Source organism: Lissotriton helveticus, chromosome 6, assembly GCF_964261635.1.
Source record: "Lissotriton helveticus chromosome 6, aLisHel1.1, whole genome shotgun sequence".
Taxonomy (NCBI): Eukaryota; Metazoa; Chordata; class Amphibia; order Caudata; family Salamandridae; genus Lissotriton; species Lissotriton helveticus.
The window spans coordinates 1,564,443,911-1,564,467,844 of NC_136067.1; the positions used below are offsets into that span (position 1 = coordinate 1,564,443,911).

Here is a 23,934-nt window from a genome sequence, read left to right on the forward strand (position 1 = left end):
TCCAACAATGCCACAATGATTGGAGACTATGAGCCACATGTGCGACCACATGTGAATTTAGTGACTCGCAGTTTCCGAGTTGCAAAACCTGATGTACAACAGTGTCTCAGACACTTTTTGGGATTCCCAAATGGGTTACAAGGGACATGCCTCATTATTATTTTTGAGGCAGGTCGCAATTTGCGACCCATATGGCCGTCGCTCACAGGGATTGTGGCCTGCTGGGGTCATCATCCGCTTCAAACACTTAAACATATAAATGTAGAGAAGAGTACAAGTGATGAAAATTACTTCAATGACAAGATTTAATTATGTACAGAGCATGATACCATGACTAACCATAAAAAGACAATCCCAGAAATTGGCACTTTCATATGGATGGTACAGTCCCCAAATGAAACCTAATAAAATCACTACAAAAGGGCTGTAACTCCCACACATGCATACCTATTCCTAACACATATTGTCTCTCCATTAGCATGCTGCTCTCTCGACTGGGCTATTCACTTACAAATTCTCTCTTCAAAATATTACATACCTGATATTCTACCACGACAAGGATTACTAAGGCCAAAACACTTGGCTATTCAAGATGTATGGAACAGGGTTGAAATTTAATGCATGTCCTTCGGCACTGTGGTAACGTGACCCTCTACTGGATGGACATCTGGAGAAAGACAATATCTGCTTGCAAGGTTCCCATACCTCACTCAGCATACTTCGGAATACTTCAATACATTTCTGATCTCCTGGTCATCAAAGACGTTGGTAGCTAGCAAATTCACTAACCTCTCTGAAAGTCTACATTCTCCACAGTTGGTGGCAGCCCATGGTCCCAAGGGTGGATGAATGCCATATGGAGCTATCACATGTCACATCCTGTGAGCAAATGATATATAAAATCATTGAACAGGTCACAGTATTTGAATAGATCTGCAGTTCCTTTTCCACAATAATGAAAAGCGCAAACATGACCATGTGCCTCCACTTGCTCCCAAAAAGGCCATGATGAACTACACTATTGTGATACAGGCCTTTTCAGATAACTGTCAAATTATTAACAAGTTGTTACAGAAGGATACAAATCTGGAAAGACTTTCTGCACTGACTCCTCCGTCCCTTACGGACATGACATGCAATGAATGCAACATACTACTAAAGTTGACACCTGCAAGCAGAGCTGTAAGGGGGAGGACAAATCTTGCTGACCTAGACCAGGTGTGGCTTAAACAGCCTATTCACAAGTCTATGGTCTACGTTATTTGTACATGTAAAATAACATCCTGTGTTTTGACAAATTCATAAATGGCGTTTGACTGGACAAAAAACATAATCAAATTAAGCAGGATATTTTATTTAACAGTTTATACTTCACCTTTATCCAGGCCCAAAGTAATAAAGAACTTGCCAAGGTTCATTTGAAAGTAAGTGACAATACGTTAGTTATTTATTTGAATGAAATAATGTTTTAGGCCCTGAAACACAAATGGTAAACAACAAAAAAGGGACTGCGTTGCAGCACTATTATGTCATAGGCAGGAAGGTAGGGTTTAATTTTCTTCAGCTGGTGAATGACAGAAATAGAGTACCAGAAAGAACCCTGGTGTAATGTCCATTTTTTTAATTTACCAGAGCCAGGCCCTGGCAGGCCCTGGCCCACTTCGAGCACTGCATGAAAGGGACACATCCTCTGATGCTCTTTTGGTTCAGAGTAGGGAATACCCACCTCCACCCCCACATTCCCCTTCACCAGAATGTGTACAGAGCAGTTTGTCCAATAGCTACTATTACCAGTATTTTACCACCATCAGTACAAACACCTGCATCCCAGCACTCGGAGCACTATTCTTAAACTCTTACACCCCGCAACCAATCCCGGATTACAGGCCTATTTTTAGTGAGCTCTGCCCTGGATAATGTTTTTTTTTATTTTTTATTTTTTTTTATTAATTTTTATTTTTTTTGGAGTTCAAGAAAATTTTTATTTGGTATTAAGAGGGAAACAACAAGGTGTCAGCACAGAATACAATAAAAGTATAAAACATTAAAAAAAACTGTGATAAATAAAGCAAGCATAAAATTGCGAGTAGTAACAAAAGCAAAATCTGGACATGAGGATTCAAAGAAAGAGAAAAGAGAAAGGATAATAAACAGTGATAATAAAAGCATAGAAGTCCTTGAAAGAAATTTAAAAGCAATACAATAGAGAAAAAAAAAATGGAATGCATTGAGCAATTAGGGGGGCTTAAGAACTTCTTGTAGTGAAGGCAGTAGATCAGACTGGCGAGCAGCACAGGAGTCCAAATAAAGCGTGATGGGAAACCATAAGTCCATACGTTTTATAGCCATGTTAGCCGGGAAAACAAAGGCAGTATCGAGTCTATGATTGTGGCAAACGTTGAACCACCACGCCTTAAAAGAAATTTTGGAAAAGTCTTTCCAGTTTACCGTTATCTGCTGGAATGCAGCGGCCAACAGTAAGTCAATAATTTGAGGTTTCAGTTCAACATCATCCCAACAGGGGGAAAGGCTTCCTAAGAAAATGTTAACATTAGAAAAAGGAATGCATGTATGATATATTACATTAATTTGAGCCCAAACCTGTAAACAAAAATCATGAACAAAGGTACATGAGAATAACATGTGAAATAATGTTGCCTGTGGGGATGAGCAAGACCAACATGTATGAGAGGTATTCAGAAAGCGTTTATGAAGGGCAAAGGGTGTATAGAGAAGTCTGTTATAAATGAAAAACAACGACTGCGTCAAAGTGGCTGCTCTTGATGATTTGCGGATTTTGTTCCATATCTTATCCCATACTGAGATTGGCCAAGAGGTGGAGAGATCCTGCTCCCAGCATTCCTCTACTTTGGATTTAGGTCTAATAGAATCAGTGGCGTGAAGATATGCATAAATGGAAGAGGCCTTAGGATTAGTGCGCAAAAAAGAATGAAATAAAGTGGTATAATTAGGAGTAATGGGAGAGGAGGGTAGCCGAGACAGTCGAATGTAGACTGCCATAGCAGCTTCTCTAAGGAGGTGATAGTTACGGGAGAAGGAGGCAGGTAAACCATAAAGGGAACGGAGAGTAGCAAAAGGTAAGAAAGAGGATTGAGAAAAGAGTTGAGAGATCCATAGCAACCCCTTGCGATGCCATGTCTTCCAAAAGAAGGGTTTGTTGCAAATAAGGAGGGTGGTATTATGCCAAATAGTAGAAGAGAGAAAGTCAGCAAGCGTTGAGGGAGGAGGGTGGGAGGAAGAAAGGAGCAGTTTAGTAGTGAATTTGTGAATGGGGGTAGATATGGAGGAAGGTTTGAGTGAGAAGGAGAGATATTCAGAAAAAGAGAAGGGGGAGAGAAGAAGGCGTTCGAACTTAGTCCAAAGAGGACATCGACCACTGGGATCTTGCAACCAGAAGGAGGCTTGTCGTAACAGAAACGCCCTATGATAAGCAGGAAAATCTGGGAAGTTAACTCCGCCTTCTGCTTTAGGCCGAATCAGTCGAGCAAGGGACATTCTGGATTTTTTCTTATTCCAAAGAAAGGATGTCAAAATGGAGTTGATCTTTTTAAAAAATTTAGAGGGAATGGACACTGGAATATTAGAAATGGTGTAGAGGACTATGGGAGATAACATCATTTTAATAGTGTCAAGACATCCCCACCAGGATAAATAAAGGGGGTGCCACTTGGAAGTTAAATCCACTAATTTTTGAGTGCATTTGGCTAAACAGAGGGAGACAGTGTCTGGAATGGAAGAAGTAATATGTAGGCCAAGATACTTAATATGGGAGGATTTCCATGTAAAGTGTGAGGCAGCAAAGTCAGGTTTAAATGTAAATTTTGTCAGGGGTAGGATCTCACATTTATCATTATTAAGTTTATAACCCGATATTTGAGAATAGTCATGCACTTCAGCAAGGAAAGCGGGAATTGAATCAGTGGGATTAGAAATAAAAAGAAGGATGTCATCCGCATAAGCAGCCAGCTTAACCTGGGAGTCTGAAATTTGAAAGCCCTGTATATTGGGATTTTGACGGAGTTTGGAGAGGAAGGGTTCTAAGGCTAAATTAAACAGAAAAGGAGACAAGGGGCACCCTTGACGGACACCTCTGTTCAGGTTAAAAAAGGAGGAGATTTGACTATTAGCACAGACTGCTGCACGTGGGTTTGAATAAAGTAAGGAAATCAAGGAGATAAATTTAGGACCAAAGCCAAATCATTGGAGTGTATGGAAGAGATAAGTCCATTCAACCCTATCAAATGCCTTCTCAGCGTCCAGGGCGATAGCTGCAAGAGAATGATGCGAGTGACGAGATTGAATTAAAACATCAAATAATAACCTGGTGTTGTCAGTAATGGAACGACCCTTGACGAAACCTGACTGTTCCTCACCCAAAAGGTCAGGGAGAAGAAGGTCAAGACGTGCCGCAAGAGACTTTGCAAATATTTTGTAATCAATGTTAACCAAAGAAATTGGTCTATAATTTTTACAGTGCTGAGGATCTTTCCCCTCCTTGGGTATCAGACAAGTGTGTGCGTCAGAGAAGGAACCTGAGGAGGCACCTGAGGTAAGGAAAGCATCAATAAGGGAGTGCAATTTTGGAATGAGAAGCTTCGAAAAATGGAGGAAAAATTCAACGGTGAAGCCATCCGGGCCAGGGGCCTTATCCTTTTGGAGACTCCGAAGTGCTGTGAGTAATTCCTGTTGGGAAATGCTAAACTCCAGGTGAAAGAGATCAAGGGGAAAATGAGATGGCTTCTGTATGGTGGAGAAAAAACGATCCAAAGACTGAGAGGAGGGCTGGGTTTCGGAAGTATATAAGGTGTGGTAAAAGGCAGAAAATTCGGCAAGAATATCTGCATCTTTATGTTTGAGAACAGAGTGTGTGTCATAGATTGATTCAATATTTAACTTGTTATGTTTTACTTTCAAATAATTACCTAAAATTTTCCCAGCCTTATTTTTGCCTCCATAGAACTTTGCACTCGATTTCAGCAAATATAAAGACGCATCTTCCGTAGATTTCTTATTGAATTTCATTTTGGCATTAACCAGGGCTGTTAAACTGTCTTACGAACGGGAAGTGAAATAAGAATGCTCCAATTTCTTAATAGTCAGGAGAAGGTCTGTTGTAAATTTACGGGCGGTTTTTCGCTTCTTTGCCACAAAAACAATTATAAAATCTCTTGCCGCAGCCTTAAAGGCATCTCAAATGGTGTGCTCGGGAATGGATGGAGTATCATTAAGCAAGAAAAATTCATCTGAGAATGCAGCGAAAGAAGCGGTGAACTTGGGGTCTAGAAGAAGGGTGTTATTGAAGCGCCAACGTTTGGGTCTGACTGATTTGGGAATAATGTCAAACTGAACCAAAGTGAGGGCATGATCCGAAAGTAGAATCGGACCGATCTCTGCATGAGTAAGAGTTTGGGCAATGTTGTGGGTAACAAAAAAGTAATCAATTCGGGATTGGGAATGGTGACTAGGAGAGTAAAAGGTGAATTCCCGCGTATCTGGATTACACAACCGCCAGGCATCAGTGAGCTTGTGTTGAGAAATAGCGTGGGAGAAAAGTTTATGGGATTTGCTAGGAATAAAGTGGGCCTTAGAGTGTCTGTCCAAAAAAGGGTCAAGAGGCTGATTACAGTCTGCCGCTAGGATAAAATTATCGTCAATAAATCTGGTGATATAGTGAGAGAAAGTATGCCAGAAGGTAGGATCACCATTAGTAGGGGCATAGACATTCAAAAGTGAAATTGGAACATTCTTAATAGATAGTTTAACATATGCCCAGCGACCAGAATCGTCTGATTCCTGAGCAAGCAATGAATGTGATAAATTCTTGTGACATAAAATAGCTACTCCATTACGTTTACCATCCCCCTGAGAATAATAAACATCACCCACCCAACCTCTCTTTAGTTTAACAGATTCTTCAGCAGACAAATGGGTTTCTTGCAAAAAAGCAACAATAACATTTAAACGAGCCAAATGCGATAAAATTCTCTGACGTTTGATGGGAGAATTTATGCCCTTAACATTCCAAGTAACTATTTTTAATGACATATTAGAGGAGATGAAAAGAAATGATCAAAAAGGAAAAAAGCGAGATAAGAGTCCAGAAAAGAAAAAAAGCAGAAAAAATAGAAAAGTGTTAGGGAATCAAAAAGAGGGAGCAAAATATAAAATTTAGGGCTGAGAAGAAGAGAGAGCAAGAAAGGCAGTAGAAAGAGTATTGAAAATGCAAGAAAGAATAAATAAAAAAGACGTAAGAGATCGAAAAACCAAGCCCAGAATAAGTAAATAGTAGAAAATAAAAGAAAAGGTGAGAAAAGGACAGAGAAGGAAAGAAGGAAAGAGCATAAATGGAGAATGCAATAGAAAAGAAAAAAGTGATGATGAAAGCAAATCGAGGAAGTAGATAAAGTGGAAGAGTACAAGTGATTAGAAAAAGGATATGATAAAGGGAAAAACAGGAAAATTGATGTTGACTAGAAAAAAAACACCTTGGAACATAGGAGAGCCAGGTAAAAAACCAAAGTTAAGGATATGAGGGAAGTGTCAGACAACGAGGGAAGGAAGGAAAACATACTTACGAAGGATGAAACTGGGGAGGGATGATCAAAAGGAAGAAGAAGCGAGGAGAGAAAGTTGAGGTGGGAGCGCCAACTGGAGGAGGCAGGACAACCGATGTAAACGAACCGTCAAACCGAAGGGGAGACAACAGTGAACTGTAAAACCTGTAGGGAAGAAGAGATAATATGAGAAACAACATGAGGAAAAAAAAAAAGACAATGGGAAATGCTATATGAAGAACAAAACATGAAACAGAAACATAAAAATAGAAGAGCAACATATGGAACTATGGGAGATCAGATCGAAGCGGGAAGGATTACGTATATAAGGGGTATATCAGCAGAACAAACACGAGCAAAGATGACATCGACACTGAGTGAGGTGGAATATTAATCCACACCAAGTTATGAGAGTCATGGAGGAAAAGCTGATGAGGAGCTGGATAGCTCCATATCCGGCGTTTGACAGGCATTCAGAAAGCTCCGGAGACGAACAGGATCCTCGTAGGTCGTTGTTTTGTTATTATAGGTGACTCTGAAAAGACATGGGTGGAAAAGGCCATATCTGGCGCCAATAGAGCGAAGCTCCGGTCGAATATCCAGGAAAGCTTTACGACGGCTGGCTGTAGCTTTGGCGTAATCCTGTGCGAATAAGAGGGTAGATCCTGACCACGTGAGGCGAGGAGAAGCACGGGCTGCTGAGAGGACCTTAAGAAGATCGGTGTATTCCAGGAAGTACATGATGACACCTCTTGGTTTTGGAGAAGCAGAAGCAGGAGAAGATATACGACCAAGTCTGTGCGCTCGCTGAATATTGAGCGTGGTACCTTCAGGTAGGTGCAGAAGCTTAGGCAGGAAAGATTTGAAGAAAGCAACAGGGTCATTCCCCTCACAATTCTCCCCCAGGCCGTAGATTCGAAGATTGTTGTGGCGATTACGATTTTCAAGCTCCTCGACTTGCTTCTGAAGAGAGGAGATCTGCGACTGCATATGTGTCACCTTGGAGGACGATTCCTGGAGGGAAGAGACGTGCGCTCCACAGTCATCACTCTCGTATCCATTTGTGTCCAATTATCTGTAAGGATCTGCAGCTTGGAGTTAGTTTCCTCCATGAAAGGTCGTAGAGCGCGTATCTCCTCCAACAGTAATTCCATAGATACCGCTGAGGCAGAGCCCGTCGGTGATGGAGGATCCTTTTTGAGACGCTTTGTTGTAGTTTTCCCCGGAGGCTGGACAGGGCGTTCTGCACCAGACTGCGACATTTGGAGATCAGTTTCCTGAGAGGCTTCCAAGCGTGCGAATGCAGAGAAGACTTTCGAGTTTTTGATGAAGACACGCCGTGGAGGTTTGGAAACATGACCAATTGTACTTTTTTCCATAGGACGGTAACCACCACTGAATAGGAAGCAAAGGAAAAATCCAGCAGCCTGGAGATAGCGCGCCTCAAATGCGAATAAAAGTGTCTATGTATCAGAGACAGTCACATAAGAAAGTTCATATTCCTGGGTCAAAAGGTCATTATGTGAAAAAAAAAAAAAGAGACAGCGCTGGATGAGCAGTATGGCGAAAGAGGAAAAGGTGGCAAAGTTTAGAGAGCCAGAAGTCCAATAGGTAGAGCACAGCATTCAGTCAGGTGATAAATGACTGAAGTGGATGTCTATTGAAGCATATGCGCAATTAGCGCAAAAAATTGAAGAAGCAGGTTGAAGCCCAGACAAAGGAAGTGCAGAAGAGGTATGGTATGCCTGTCAGTGAGGAGACATAGAGTCCTTCCCTAGGTGAGCTGTGTGGATAAAGCTCACGAAATGCAAAATGGCCGCCAAAATTGTAATATTTATAAAAAAGCTTGTGGGAGCAAGAATAAGCAAGTCAGGAGCATTCAAAGAGAAGGAATATCGGAATTAGCTCACCACGAGCATGTTTGCAGGCACAGGGCATCCCAGGAAGGCAGCAGGCTCGGGAACCGATAGCGCGTCAGACGCGCGTTGTGTTAGACAAAATGGCGGTTGCGGCCGACCAGGAGCCTCGGCCGCACAGCAACTTGCCTAAAAAGAGGGGAAAATGCTGAAATGCGCTATAAAGGCAGCGCTGGCACACGTTCCTCATGTTCCGTTGTAGAAGCCTTCTCCCGAAGTGCGGCTGGGTAAGGAGAAAGTAGACGAATCTCCCATCCGGTGCGGAGCGCTCACATCAGAGCCGCCGGGCGCTAATCCACGCCCCCACTGCCCTGGATAATGTTAAAACTGATAATTCTTGAACTGTAGAGATTGTAAGGTTTATAAAAGTGTTAGGTAGAAAAGATTTGCAAAAAAAGCTGCTGACAACGTTGAGGAACACAAACCTAATTTAAAGGGCATTTGGGTTTATTGGGATACATATTTTGAGCAGTGGTTAAATTAGGTGGCCAGCATATTTAGAAAACAGAAGCTTGACCTCTTAAGAACTGAGGTAAAAGGACAAACAGGAGGTTCTCATAATTTAAAAATTGTTACTGTTTTCCTTAAAAATTAAACTTACTTCGCGTCAACTGAAACTAACATATAACAGAATGAGGGGCTAAGTAATATTAACCTTACAAGGAACTCTATGTTCCACACATATAATTGACAATTCCCAACATTCCCTTATGCCACGTTCCATGGCTGAAGATACAACTTGAGACTTGTTGGAAAACAATATGAGAGGCGTTACATCTATTTCGAGATCGTTTGGTAATTAAATTAAAAGCATTGTTGTCGCCCCCAAATATGAAAGGTTTCAGAATGGGAAGAATGAATCCAACTACAAATCCGTTTTTCATATAAGTCCCTATTATTACCACTAATGTATGTAAGGGAGATAAAATATTGAGGTGCATGTTTTTAAGTATATAGCAAAGAACTCAAAGTTAATTAACAGCACCAATCAAGAAATATGCTTTTCTACTTAGTTAAGCAATTGTAGAATTCTGGTCTCCCGTGATACCAGGAATTATATTAAAGGAGAGTGAGACTCTCCACAAATATGGCTATGATTTGACTCCAGTATTAAATCGCGAAGTCCAAAACATAGAAATAACAGAAGAACCTTTTAAAACACAGCGACTGAATCAAAGCCTTAACACCATGAACAACCCCCCAGGCCCGTTTGCAGAAAATATAGTTGTCTCCATAAAGAATGGTGAAAGAGGAATCTGGAGTAAAAATACTCCTAAGAGGGAAATAACAACGAGGGATTACTCATTGGCCTGGATCTCGGAACCCTTGAACAGTAACAAACAACTTAAGGATAGCAAATCGTCCTTTTAGCACAGGCTTGACTAACGCTTCTTGGAATATTGCCGGGAAAAGTCAAGATAAGATGGCTGAAATAAAACAAAACTGTCCAGCGATAGTGGCCCTACAAGAAACCTGGTCTACATCAAATTTTGATCAAGACAATTACTACGTATATGATATTCCCGCAGAGGAGGTTGATTGAGGTCATGCGAAAGGTGGGATAGCGATTTTGCTTAATGAGGATTAAAAGTGGGCCCTAGAAATAATTCCAACTAACTCAAAGAATTATCAATGTATCAAGATTAAGTTCAGGATAAACCCACTGGAAACTCTAAAAGATCTACTAATTTGTAATGTTTACATCCCCCTGGAGAAAAAATGGATATACTTGCTATCGAAATCCTCGAAGACATCAAAAAAACACTAGAAGGACAACCTAATCCATCGCTTTTCATTATGGGAAACTTCAATGGGAAAATATCAAATGAGGTACATGGGCAAATGGGCAAACTGGCACAAAGAAAAGGCCCTTGGAATCCCCATTCAACTATTTCCTAAAGAAAGCAAAGCGGATAAAAGAGGAAAAATGTTAGTAGCCTCACTCCCACTGTTAAGTGGAATAATCCTAAATGGTAATGTAGAAAAAGACATTCCCGCATCAAATACAAGACAAGGAAACTGTAGTTCCTCACTCTTGGACTACATGATTTGTAGCTCGGATCTGTTTGGAACAGTTTCACAACTCAAAATTAATTTTGTTCATTGCAATGACCATGCTATCCTGCAAGCAGATACAGAGTGGAAGATACAACTTTCTTTGTCAAGCCATATTATGTACATTCATAACACAGTTTTGGTAAATAAGGCCCGGCCCAATGGAATTCAGCAACACTCAATAAAATTATTACCATAATCGATGCAATGCAATTATTGCAAACAACTTATTCTATAAATGCGATAATAAATTTCGAAATGGCGATCAAAAACTTATTACAAAAACTGCGGGAAAAGTTAAAGCAATGGGGAACAACAAAGAATCAGTACGAAAAAACAAAATTAGCTACTAATACAAAACAATTAAATAAATTGATGGGAGCGCAGTTTCTAGAATACTCAGTATCCAACGAGCTAGAAATTAACAAATTGAAAAATCAACATAGGAGAGAAAAGGCAAAAAATAAGAGAATAACCCAGGATAAAAACTGGGTAGATATGCAGATAGCAATATAATTGCTAAAGAAACGGGCACAAAAAAAAGCATTACAAGCTATTCCGGTGCCTCCGATAAAATGGGAATCATACCTTGCCAATCTATATAAACTATATACTAATTCAGAAACAACTAATACTTTGGCTAGAAATCCAGAAGCAAAATCGTCAAATATCGGAGCACCAAGTCCCTTGTCAATTGAGCTATATATAAAAAAGGTGAGAATGACGGGTGCAACGGGTCCTGACCAAATTCCAATACAATCCCAAAGCATGGAGCGAGATGTTGACTCCCCTTTTTAACCATATCTTTACCACCGGGGAAATCCCCAAATCTTGGAAGGGAAGCATTGTAAAAGCCATACACAAAAAGGGTTCAAGGCTGCATCCTGGCAGCTACAGGCAGATAGCCCTTCTAGATGCAACAGGAAAGATGTTCAGAGCAGCAGTATTAGACCATCTTAAGGACTGGGCTTTTTCATCAGGACTAATCCCCCCATATCAAGCCAGATTCAGACCAAAGCACTCAGTCACTGACAATATTGCTGTGTTGCAAACCATCTTAGACAAATATGTGGCTATAAAACCCCAGGTTGTGTATGCTGCTTTTATTGACTTTACCACCGCATTCGATAGAGTGGACAGAGGAACACTGGAGAAAACTCAGCAAAATGGGTATCCCGGATAAATTACTCCATATAATAACATCATTACATTCCGGGACTTGGTGTCAGGTTCAAATGGGGAGGGAAAAGGGTCTCACGAGCCCTATCTCGAATCCAAATGACTTTAGGCAAGGATGCCTTCTTGCTCCCCTGCTCTTCTCCCTTTACCTTAGCGATTTGCCTGAATGTTTTAAACAGATATGCAACTTTCCAGCTAAAATTGCCCTCCACAAAATTCACACCATGATGTCTGCTGACGATGTAATCAATTCAATTCAAAAGTCTTTATTTCGATTTTTTTCAATCATAAAAGACAGTTACAATTTAATATTTTAAAATTATCCTTCATTGACAGCTAGTAAGATCCACAGTTCATCACTTCAGCTCTCAATTAACAATTATTGGCCTACCGCCATACATAAAACCCATAAATTACAATCAATAAATAAATTATGTTAAAAAAGAAGAAAAAAGGAGGAACATGGATATATAATTCATTTCATTCTTTAAAAGGAAAAAAATATTTTAAAATTTTAAAATTTTAAAATTAATCACTAGGTACATTAATCACTAGGAACATTTTACAATCTCAAGTATCATAGGCCGAAATTACTGTAGGCTCATTTTACGGGCCCGAATTATCCACATCCAGTGTAAGAATTTGGCCATGGCTATAACTACGGCTTGGGTGTTGTCAGTTCGTAAAATCCTGACAGCCTCACAACCCGTTTTGAGACCTAACTGGACACAGATAGGTTTTAACCAAGATCTCCTGGGTACCTTATATTCTGGACAGGCAAAGAGAACGTGCCCAATGACTTCCCGCTGATCGGGACAAAAGGGACAGGCCGAACCTTGTCCCCCACGCAATTTTGCAGAGAGAGCATTTAGTGGTAATGTCCCCACCCTAATCTGATGATATTTCTTCCTGTCCCCTGGTATGGTAATCCAGTCCCAATAAGCCTCAAAGGCCGGTGAATGCTTAAGTTCTAGGAAATCTGCAGTAAAAGATGGTTCAATACATCGGCCAAATCTCTTTGCCTCCTAAATTGTTCAAGTACAGGTCTCGAAATATTTTTCTAGGTGGAAAAGAATTCCCCACTGGGTCATCCCACAGTGGAGATAATCCCATAGCCTTATATATTGATTTTACCTCCCTCATCCATAGTATTTTATGGGCCTTATCGGAGTCTCTCACCTCGAGAAAGGCCCGTGCATACTGGGAGAGTTATGGGGTAACCCATAATCTCCTCCAGTAGGCAACTGATCTGTATCTGGCCATATCCTCGAGGCCATGAGACCCTAGATCATAGTGGAGAGGGATCAATGGAGTGGAAGCCGGTAAGCCTGTGATGATGCGCAAAAATTTATTTTGCGCACCCGTCAACCTTTTTAAGTTGCTGAGTCCCCATAGTTCCGCCCCCTAAAGAACTGCTGCTCCAACTTTGGCGTCGTAAATCTTTAGAACCGGGGTGATTGGCCTGGTATGAGATAAGTAAAATTCCTTGGTGAGTGCTCCTGTCAATTGTGCGTGCTTCGTGATCAGCTGGTTGGTATGCTCTTTCCAGTCTAATTTGGATGATAAGGTTATGCCCAGATAGTTAAATACTTGGGTCTGCTCCAGTTGAACCCCATCCATAACCACCCTCCTTCTGGCGTGTTTGTTTTTATGCAGGACCATGAACTTTGTCTTAGATGTATTAACGACAAGACCATGGTCATTACAAAAAGTTTCGAAGACTCCAACGGCCTTCTGGAGGCCCTGCTGTGTCCTCGAAATCAGTAGCGTATCGTCAGCAAACATCAACAGGGGGATCAGCTTGTCATCCAACTTGGGGGCATTGGTTGGTTGCTGTTCAAAATAGCTGATCACCCTGTTGATGTACAGTGAGAAGAGTGTAGGGGCAAGTACACACCCTTGGCGTACCCCCCTTGCAATTGGGAATTTATCAGTTACACTTCCCTGATGGTTCCAGCGGACTCGGGCAAAATTATCTTCATGCAACCTGATAAGGAGTGACAGGATATCCAATGGGATGCCCTGTTCTTGTAATGCTGCCCACAACTTAGTACGAGGCACCAAATCAAACGCTGATTTAGGATCAACGAAGGCTGCAAAGAGCATACCCCCCCCAGTAACACTACACGCCAATATAATAAAACAAATCTAAAAACTTGATCAATCGTACTGGTATGGCTACGGAACCCTGCCTGTAGAGGCGACAAAATATCATTTTCCTCTATCCATCCCTGAATACGCTGCAGTAAGAGCCTTGCCACTACCTTTTGTATGCAGGCAATAAGGCTAATTGGCCTGTATTTTCCTGGGTCCGAGCACTCCCCCTTTTTGAAAATTGGGATAATCACGGCACCCTTCCAGGACTCTGGTATTGGTGAGCCCATTGCAATGCCATTAGCTAGCAGATGGATGTACGAGGCCCAAAGATCCTTATCATGCATAAAAAGGTCTGCTGGAACGGAGTCCAGGCCTGGTGCCCTAGCTTTTGGGATATTGTTCAAAGTTTTGATAATATCAGCTTTGGTGAAGGAAAGGTGATTTGCGCCCTCAATTGCTTTTAGAAGAGTCTCACGCTCTTCTCCCTCCTCGTCCACAGCGGCAAACTGGGACGAATAGTGGGAGACCCAAGCATTTGGTGAAACATAATTAATAGGTTCACCCCTTTCAATCCCCCTACCCCATTTGACCATATCCAAAAGGAGCACATAGATCGTTCTTTACTAGCACTCAGGAGCTCCCTCCAGTATTCATTGTCCCAGTCACTTTTTGCCTCAAGTTGCGCTTTTTTATACATGACTCGGGCAGTCTTAATTTTAGCTATATCTTTTGTTTTTACTGCATCTGATAAGGCCCTATATGCAACCCTACAGGATTTGCCATACCATTGATCCTCCTTCCTTACTGGCCTACTCTGTTTTTTAGTCACCTTTTTAACGAAGAAGGATCTTAACTGATTAAAAAAACTGTTGTGGATCCGACTAACATTTGATACGACTGCCTCCGCAGTGGAGTTGTTCCTTAAATCTACTATAGCCTGGACGGTCAAATCCCTCATGGCAGCAACGCCTTCCTCATTCATTAGACAGTTAGCCCATCTAATTCGTCTGTGGTTGTTTGAGGGGGCTATCTCCACACAATAGCACAGAACCTCACATTTAGGTAAGTCAAATAACCTAAATGACAGGATTAATGGGTCATGACCACTCTCTACCCGTTCCTCTATCCGCATATCGTCAATACTGGACCAGTTCTCTTTATTTGTAAGAATTTAGTCTATGCGGCTATGAGATATACCGTTGTTAAAGGTAGAGGCGCCCTGTTTGTCAGAACCCATTCTTCCATTAGTGGCACGTAACCCGTGCTCCACACATAGGACTTTAAGTTGTAATGCTGCCTCTGACCATTTTTTAATGGATGGTATTGTCAGCTGAGGGATCTTCCAGATATAGTCCTCTTCCACTGTAAGGTCCATATCACAGCTGTCTAAGGGTTCAAAACAACAATTAAAATCTCCTGCAACAATAATGGTACCTTTTGAGCGATATCGCTCAAGAAGAATATCTAGCTGATTAACTGCTTCAGTGGATTTGCCACCTGGGAGCCCCCTGGAGTAGATATTAAAAACAAAAAGGTCCTTATAATCTGAACATTTCAGTCTGATTAACAAAATATCTGGGCTATTTGTGACCAGCTGAGTAACGGAATGTCTACTGTCCTGCTTGACCCATGTCAACAAGCCCCCCTTCGGTCTCCCCCGTAAGCTAGGAATAGCTGAAGTGTAAAAGTTTAAATATCCTTGCTTAAATTCCGGGATTACCTGCCATGTTTCCTGAAGGAGGATTATATCCTTATTATCCAAAAAGGCTAGCCAGTCCAGAGATGTTACCTTACGTCTCAGCCCTGCCACATTCCATGACAACAAAGTGGATTGGGCGAGAGGATTAGTACTGTCAAATTTAATACTGTCAGATTTAATGCGGGGGTCAACGCTAACCCTGCCCTCTTTGGGTAGTATACCCCTGCTTAAACTAGTATCAAGTGCCTCCGGATTTAGATCAATTTTGTTTTTTGCTGTGTTGTCAGCAATACAGTCAAGTAGTTAATTTGGGCCATTTGTCCCTTCCAAATCCGCTAAGATATTACGTTTGCCCATTATATTAGTCTGGGGCATGGGGATGTAACTTGTAAGGGCGGTGCTCTGAGCTATAGTGTCACCCATTCCACAGACCTCAGGTAATCTAATACATGCCATATTGCGATCCCTTGTGAGTCAGTCGCAGTCATTTAGGCCTGACAGGATCCCAAACCTATTTCCCAGACTAATCCCCCATTCATTATCTGGAGCACCCACACCCCATCTATTCATCATCATGGTATCCCACCTTGGCCCTGGAGTCTTAGGATAAGTCACATTTTGCTGCTCACCATAAAAAAAAATTAAGGTGAGGGGAACAACAGTGCCACTCCTGCATTGAGGGGGGAGTATATTTGACAATACACTAGGAAGCACAGCCGAATTAGAAAAGTTCACCACTACACAATCTCCTTTAAACTTTTTCGGTCTGTTCCCTATCCAGGATACCCTTCTAGTTGTCTTGATCTCCCCTGCTAACTGCTGTTTCCCTCCTGGAGCCATCTGCATGTTACCTAGCAGCCAATGCAACGCCTTACTAGAGAGAGATGTCGGGGATTCTAACTGCCCAGGTGCCAAAGGTGGTACATTTGCCAGTACCAACACCAGAGGTAAAGCTTCTACTATAAATTGGGGAGAGTCTGTCTCCTGACATAGTACAGGTGGTACAATTGATGTTAACAAAGCATCCTCTCTTACTACTGGGTGATTTTCTACATTTGTTAGTGCCTGACCAGGGGGGGATGCTTGCTATCTTACTCCTTTCTGCCTCTGCCACACTCGCAACATTCTCCCCAGTTATACCTACTAGGTTTGAAACTAGAGTTGCTATGTTACCAACCTCCCCCACAACCTTATTCTGAATCCCGCCCAATTTTTTAACCTCAGCAGTGAGCTTATCAATTTTGGCCACCATTGGTTTAATAATAGCTTTGATTTTACACTCAATCATATAATCTATCCTTAGAAATAGCTCATCATCCATGATATGCTTTACACTATCCTCCCCAGCATCCATACTCTTATCCTTAGCTTTCCGTAGCGGTGAGGCCCTTTTCCTCCTCAACCCTGACCGTAACCCGCCACGCTTTGGCTGGATCTTCCTACATGTTCTGACTGCCCTCGTTTCCTGCTCTGGGGAGGAGAGATCATCTTCTATGACGTGGGCATGTATCTCAGGGTCAGAATCAGCATCACTTTCCGGGTCAATTACCGGGTCAATTTCTCGATCAACCGCTATAGGTGGGCTATGATCATACTTGCCACTGGCAAGAAGATCGGTCTCGGGAGCGTCACTACTAGTAGCCGGCAATGATATATCTACCAATAGAGATGATGAAGATGGGCTCAGGGGGAGAAGAACTGGAGATTGACTTGATCCTAGTGACTGTCGCCTTTCGCTATTAATTTTCGTCACCACCTGGACCAAATAATTATCCATCGTATTGGACGTGATTGGAGCTATTTTTTTCGGCATGCTACGCAATAGCGGGTTAACGCTCAGATGAATATTAGGAATTTATAACATACATAGGCTGTACTCGAGCTGGGAAAAAGGAGGGCACAACAATAATAAATCTCTATAGGATTTAATAGGGTAAGGCAGTATAGTCTTACTACAAGAGGATGCCTCGATCCTAGCAGGGGCAGAGTGTTCGGCCCAGTCCAGTCGCGGCCAGTCTCGGACTGTCTAAGACTGTCCGCCCTTTGTCCGGGCTTCGTCTGGGCGCCGCGCTCGCGTCCCGCGATGCAGGGAAAGTGCGCAATTTGAAGCGCCTCCGGTGTCGGGATGTGACGTGGGGCTCCGCTATGCTCCCTGGGATTTGTGGTCTTTACTGCTTCCTCCACTCAGCGGCCAGGTGTCTCTTGCGGCGGCCGGAGGGCACTACCCAGACAATATCTTTAGCTTCTCAGGAAAAGCACACTGTCCCCTCGCAGGCTCGGGAAAAAAGCAATTCAGCAACAGAATTAATCATTTTAGACCTAACACCATTCAGTCTGCAAAGATGCCTCCAAGCACTCCATAAGTATACGGAGGAAAACTATTTAATGCCGAACATCACGAAAACAAAAATAGTTCCATTTTCAGGAAGGAAACAGAGTGCCAAATTCAACTGGACACTAGGGGGGAAAACGCTGGAAGTGGCAAATGAATATACCTATTTAGGTTGAATCTTCACCAAGTCTCTACAAAATATGCTCCATACTCAGGATCTGACTCATCTGACTCATAATTCTGACGTTCATGAGGGGGCACTTTCACGTTTATATGCGTCAACTGGACAAAGACACTTTTCTTCTCTGCTTCAGGTATACAGCGCCAAGATTCAACCAGTGCTGTCATATGCTCTTGAATACATCCCAATAAGCCAATAGAACTTTCTAGACCTAAAAGAAGGGAAGATCTTACGGAAGCTAACAAAGGTGTCTCAAGCTGTACCGGTACAAGAATCTTCGAAACATGTATTCTCAAGGAATATTTTAACTGCTTTTCAGTTATCTAATGTTAATATTAATTTGTTACAGTCATGGACACCTGCCCAGCTGAAGCTCTTTTTAAAACATCTTACTCCAAGACTCAGCTTTGATCGTGACTCTCAACACTGCACTAAATTGTCTATATATAAAGATTTCACAGAAACTATAGTCTTTAAGAAAACACAACAGTATATTAATTTTAATCTAATGCAAGGGGTCAGTAGATCGATTGTGCTGCTCCGATTTGGGATACATCCTTTAAAAACAGTTACAGACAGGTGGCTACCACAAGAAAAATCACGTATTATCTGTAATTTGAATAACGGTGGGGAGCAGGACTTGGAACATTTGTTGTTCACTTGCCCAAATGCTACAGTGGTAAACGCAGGAAAAAGGTTTTTACAACCAATTTATACAAAATGTAGAATTAACTCTGTACAGGAATTGATCATATTATGTAAGGCTCCGCCAAATGAGTTTGTCTGCCACAAGTTATAACAATTTTTAAAAGCTATTTTAATTTGTATTAGGATGAAAACCTTTCTTTTTTAACAAAACTGTTATATCATGTACTCAATATTTGTGGTTCTCAGTGGAGAACAAAATCAAATAAATAACTTGAACTTGAACTACTTGTTATGCTGATCAAGGCCCTCAGCAAATGTAATGATGTTTACTACACTGGGGATCACATCTGCCCAGCCTATACTGACAAAGTCTGGGCTGTCTGGTTTCAAGATGGACTGTGTGCAGTATCTTGGTCATGTTAATATCCTGTTATTATCTCCCTACCTGCTCATCCCAGTGTGAATGTGCTGTGTGCTGCGTGGAATGTTGGTGTGATGATGCTGAATGGAATGTTTGGGGGCTTGTGAGGTGAAATGTGTCAGTTGGAGGATGGGCTGAACAGAAGGCAGGCTGCTCCTGTTGGGGATGCATCACAAAAACTCAACAACCTGTAACTGATTTAATAAATCTACTGAAACTCCATCTTGCCTGATGGACTTAATTACTCCATATTGTTGGCGACAAGTTGGTGACTAACCCATGTGTTACATCTGGAATAACTGAACCTGGCTATCAAAAGAGGATTTAAGGATGAATAAACCTACAGATCCTTCAGATGCTGTCAGCGTAAAGTACATTTCCAGGAGTAGGTATTCACAGAAAAGCACAAGGGTCCACAAAAAAGCAAGAAGTTGTTCACAAGAAAGCAAAGTTGTCCAGAAGAAAACAGTGAAAATGAAGCACAAACCTCGCAGGTCCACCAGTGTCCTCAACATCGGACAGCCCTAGCCAGGGTGTACTTCGTACAATATAATTTCCAAGTGTCGTTACGTTTATGACAACCTCTGGTGCATTCTGTTGTTCTAGCAACCTTGAACTACATTGACTGGTTAAGAAAGTATTTTCTGCAGCCAATTGAAGTTGTTTCTTAAGGGAATGGGAATTCTTGCTAATTTCACAAGTTCTACAACCCAACAGAGTTAAGGTACAGACTCCTTAACAATATTTGCCTCTAGTGTTTAGTCATATGACATGACTACAAATTCTTTTTTCATTTTAAGAAATTTTTATTTCGTTTTAAGAACATACAAGATAATTATAACAAGTCACATATATCAGTCAAATAAGGTAATAAAGATGATATAAAATGACTATGAAGAATAAAACATTTAGGAATGAGAGGGGGGAAGGGAGAACGGAAATTAGAAAAGAAAGCTAGAAAGGAAAGAGAGAAGTAGGAAGAGAAGAGAAGGGAAAGGGAGAAAGAAAGAGAAGAGAAGAGGGTACAATAATTAGACGGAAGAAAGAGAAGATAAATAGTTAGATAGGGGAAGCCAGAGAAGATCAGATTTAATTTTCAAGGGTATAGAAGAGGAAGAGGAGGCAATGGCAATTCGATGTTCATCACATATGAAATTCCACCAAGTGTGAACAGATAGTGTGGAGTTATCTTTCCAACAAGACAGAATAACTTTGAAAGCAAGAGCAATAAACAAGTCAAGTAATTTTGCACTTGATGGAACAATATCAAGGCCATCGTAGTCAGAACCTAAAAATACAGTAGTAAACGATAATGGAACAGAAAAATGAAACATGCGCATGCAAATATTCCAAACAAGATTCCAAAAACGTAAAACTGAGGGGCAATCAAACAGTTGATGTTTGAGTGTACCAGTTTGCAAAGCACAAGACCAACAAAGATCACTGGAGGATGGAGAAAACTTAGCAATACTCACAGGAGTAATAATAACTCTATGGTAAATAAAAAATAACGATTGTGTAATACGAGCAGCAACTGAAATCTTAAACAATTTACTCCATAAACGGTCCCATACATCAACAGGTAGAGAAATAGATAAGTCAAGTTCCTAAGCACTTTCAGTAATAGATTTAGGCCTAACCTGAGCATTTGACAATAATAATTTATAAACTAGAGCAGCTTTAGGTTGTTGCAGGGAAAATAAGGGATACAAAGGGGAGGGAGGAGATAAAGAAGGGAGAGTATCAAATGCAGGAAGGGTTAACAAGTGAGATGATAAAGCAGTAACAATAATATTGTATTCTTTGACGTAAGCTGCAGGAAGGTTAAACAAAAGTTGCAGTTCCGAAAAAGGAGCAATGGAATTATTAGAGAAAAATTGGTGAACAAATACAACATTCTTTTCTTTCCAGTGCTTGTAGTAGAAAGATTTGCCCTTGTACTTAAGATGTCTATTATACCATACGCTAGATAACAAAAAACTTTGTAGAGAGGACAAGTCTTTGGCAAATGTATTATGTAATAGTACTTGGGAGTATTTTAATACAGGATGCTTAGTCAGGAAGGAACAATTGGACATAAAAACTGTGTGTTTAAAAGGAAAATCCTTCAGTAACGAGCGCTCAAGTGTAATCCATTTAGGGACAGGGGTATCAGAGAAATCAAAAGCTAAGGAAAAGGATTATTTATTAAGGAAAGCAGTGTGGTAAGTTTTAAAATCCGGGAATCGAACCCCACCTTCATTCTTAGGGCGTATCAATTTGGATAGAGCTATGCGGGGATGCTTATTGTTCCATAAAAACTTTGAGCAAATGGAATTCAACTTAATAAAATACGAGTTCGGAATTTTCATGGGGAGCATGGAGACAGTGTACAGTACATGAGGCGTGATCATCATTTTGATGGTGTCTAATCTGCCCCACCATGATAAAAATAATGGGGACCACGTCTGAAGAAGAGACTCAATTTTCTTAGTGAGAGAGGCAAATGTGAGTTTAAGGGTATCGACAAGCGAAGAGGAAAACCATATACCTAGATATTTGAGTTTGGAAGGACACCAAGCAAAATCAGTGGATGCAAACATGTAATGGAAACAGGAGGAGTTTAAGGGAAGGACCTCTGTTTTGGATAAATTAAGCTTATACCCAGAAACAGCGGAGTATAAACTAACTTCATTCAAAAATGGTGGGAGAGAGGATTCTGGATTAGCCATATAGACCAAGATGTCATCCGCATAGGCAGAGATCTTTGTCTCGATGGCAGAGGATTTAAAACCCTCTATTAAAGGATTGGAACGAATTCTTTCCAAAAAGGGCTCGAGGCAAAGAATAAAAAGTAAAGGGGAGAGAGGACAACCTTGTCTTGTACCCCTGGATAAGGGAAAGAATTTGGAGAATTGATTATTTACAAAAATACTAGCCCGGGGAGCTGAATAAAGAAGTTTAACCAGGGAAATAAAAGAGGGTCCAAACCCAAACCATTTCAAGGAACGGAACATAAATTGCCAATTAATACGATCGAAGGCTTTCTCCGCATCCAATGACAAAGCTGCGAGGGGGGAACCATAATGTTTGCCATGAGAAATAACATTTGCAAACATGCGAGCATTATCTGCAGCAAGCCTACCCTTTACAAACCCTACCTGGTCAGTTTTAATCAATAGGGGGATGATGGATTCCAGTCGGGAAGCAAGGATTTTGGCAAAAATGTTACAGTCATAGTTTATCAGGGAAATGGGACGGAAATTCTTACAAAAGGAATGGTCCTTGTCAGGTTTAGGAATGATAATGATGAGGGCATCTAAAAATGAACCGGAGGCCTTCGCATTTGCTATGAAAGAATTAAAGAGTTGGAGGAGATGGGGAACAAAAATGGAATGAAAGGTGGAATAAAATTCAATAGGTAGGCCATCAGGGCCAGGAGCCTTGGATTTTTTCAGGGAGTTGATAGCTTTAAGGATCTCCTGAGAGGAGATGTCTACCTCCAGTTGAGCAAATTCATCAGGGAGTGAAGGAGGAGGAGGGAGGTTACCAAAAAAAGAGGGTAAATCAAGTTCAGTAGGGTGAGTGTCATCCGTGTACAGGGATTGGTAATAATTATGGAAAACATCAGCAATGTCTGCATCAGACGAGACAAGTTTGTTAGATGACTCATTAAGGATGGGACCAACAGATTTGCGTTCAGACTTGATTTTAAGATAATTCGCTAACATTTTACCAGCCTTGTTCTGACCCCCATGAAATTTAGATTTAATTTTCAACAGGGTATTGCAGGCCTCAACAGTTGCAATTTTATTCAAGTCGGATTTTGCTTTAATCAGGTTAAGAAGGGCATTAGGGTCTTTAGAGGAAAAGTTAGAGTGTTCTAAATGTTTGATTGTGGTAAGTTGAGCAGTGTATTTAAGTCTATTGGTTTTCCTTTTCTTAGAAACATAAGAAATTGTGAAGGCTCGTAGTGCTGCTTTAAAAGCATCCCAGTTGTTAGAAGTAGAGGTATCAGTCGGGACATTAAAAGTAAAAAACTCAGCTATAAACTTCTTAACTTCTTCAACAAAAACAGCATCAGACAAAAGGAAAGTATTACATTTCCAGCGGCTAAAGGTAGAGGAGGTGAGGGCAAGATCAAGTGTGACATAAACGGGAGCATGATCTGAGATAAAAATAGATCCAATGTCAGACTTCTGAAGTGTAGGGAGAAGGGATTTACTGACAAGAACATAGTCAATCCTAGATCTAGAATGGTGGACGTTAGAATAAAAGGTGTATTCAAGGGAATCAGGATTACAAGTTTTCCAGGCATCAAAAAGAGGTCTGGAAGTCATAGCCGATTGGAAACATTTATGCGTCTTATCAGGGTGAAATTTGCTCGTAGAGAGTCTGTCAGAGAAGGGGTCTAACCATTGGTTAAAATCACCAGCTATGACAATATTAGGGCAATCAATGGAGGAAAGGAGAATTTTGATGGAGTTCCAAAATTGGGGATCAGGGTGAACCGGGCCATATACATTCAATAAGACCAAAGTTTTGTTTTGGATAACAACGGTAGCCATAATCCATCTACCTTCATCATCTGATTTTGTGGAGAGAATTTGGACATTTAAACTTTTATGAAATAAAATGGCGACACCACCTTTTTTTTCAATGGCAGGGGAAAAGACCACTTGTCCCACCCATTGCCTTTTTAGTTTAGAAGACTCAACATCAGAACAGTGAGTTTCTTGAAGAAATACAACTTGAGAATTTAGCTTGGATAAATTGGACAATACCTTTTGACGCTTGACGGGGTGACCCAAACCACGAACATTCCACGTTACAAAGTTACACATGATGAGAG

General features: G+C 41.1%; 1 long non-coding RNA gene across 1 annotated transcript; it reads right to left on the reverse strand.

Moving 5' to 3' along the window:
* Window positions 1–324: 324 nt before the first annotated feature.
* Window positions 325–23,934, reverse strand: LOC144761826 (uncharacterized). The gene is made up of 3 exons (XR_013595909.1): window positions 23,867–23,934; window positions 6,597–6,740; window positions 325–879 (listed from the first exon to the last, which is right to left on the reverse strand). It is a non-coding gene; the product is annotated as an uncharacterized LOC144761826 (long non-coding RNA).